The sequence below is a fragment of the Danio rerio genome, chromosome 23 (genome assembly GCF_049306965.1).
Source record: "Danio rerio strain Tuebingen ecotype United States chromosome 23, GRCz12tu, whole genome shotgun sequence".
Classification (NCBI taxonomy): Eukaryota; Metazoa; Chordata; class Actinopteri; order Cypriniformes; family Danionidae; genus Danio; species Danio rerio.
Genome location: NC_133198.1, coordinates 1,842,761 through 1,844,197, shown reverse-complemented (window position 1 = coordinate 1,844,197; position 1,437 = coordinate 1,842,761).

Below are 1,437 nucleotides of genomic sequence, written 5' to 3'. Positions count from 1 at the left end.
GCAGCTTTTAGCTTCAATCCTAATCAAACACACCTGAACAAGCTAATCAAGGTCTTACTAGGTATACTTGAAACATCCAAGCAGGTGTGTTGATGCAAGTTGGAGCTAAATCCTGCAGGGACACCGGCCCTCAAGGATCGATATTGGTGACCCCTGGTCTAAAGAACCATCGTTATACAATAACTTGCCTAATTACCCTAACCTAGTTAACCTAATTAACATAGTTAAGTCTTTAAATGTCACTTTAAGCTGTATAGAAGTGTCTTGAAGAATATCTAGTCTAATATTATTTACTGTCATCATGGCAAAGGTAAAATAAATCAGTTATTAGAAATGAGTTATTAAAACTTATGATTAATAATGTGTTTAAAAAAAAAAATCTGCTCTCCGTTAAACAGAAATTGGGGGGAAAAAATAAACGGGGGTGAATAATTCTGACTTCAGCTGTATATATAAACACAATAAGTCATTTTTGGGGGGAAATAACTTAACCCAATGTCACTCCAGCATTCATTGCTTGTGTGGTTAATATGCTTTGGCTTTCTGTGGTTTCTGAGCCTGACTAAGATCATGTAGGTCGAAACATTGTGACATTAAAAATCCTTTAAGAGCTAAAGTGGCAGTGTGCCGATTTTCTTTTGATCTTTTGTTTCTGTGGTTTCTGCCATTAACACATCAACTAGATCCTGAGTGGATATGAATCTCAGTTATAAACGTGGCAAATGTTACACAAATACTCTTCACCTGTCGCTGCTTTCAGTGGATAATGATGTCAAAATGACTTCTCAGCTTGACCACAAACTTTGCCATAGAGAGATGAATGCATTCTACTTACATTATTCAATGTATTAATTAACAGATGAAGTGCATCCAGGAAGTTAGAAATAAAGTCTGACAGGTTTATCATTAGCAGCTGTAGTATAAGACTAAAGGACTTTATTCTGCAAAAACAGCCTGGATTTGTTTAATCCTGTTTATTACAGGGCTATTGCCACAAAACCTAAAAAAAATAAACACAAAACATTGTTCTGAACCATAATCATTTATTAATCAAGTCTTAAATGCAAAGCTGACAGAAATGAAAATGGCTGAATGGAGCATACACTAACCTGCGCATTATTCAGTCATAAGATGGTGTAGACAAGTAAAAGTAGACACACAAGCATATAAATATGGATATAAACATATTCACTGATGGTCAAGATGATTCTCAGTCCCTGAATGAATCTGTGTTATTCAGCGGTTGTTATCTGGGAATAACATACCTTTGAAATATCTCAACTGACCAATCAGAGAATTGTAATAAAGATCCTTATATCACAAATGGCAAAGGGTGCTTGTTTCATCAGCTGTTGCTAGCAGACAGCAAACATCTTACCTCTTAATGAACTAATCTCTACTGTTAGTGGTCCTCAAAGAAACTCCACAGACACAAAC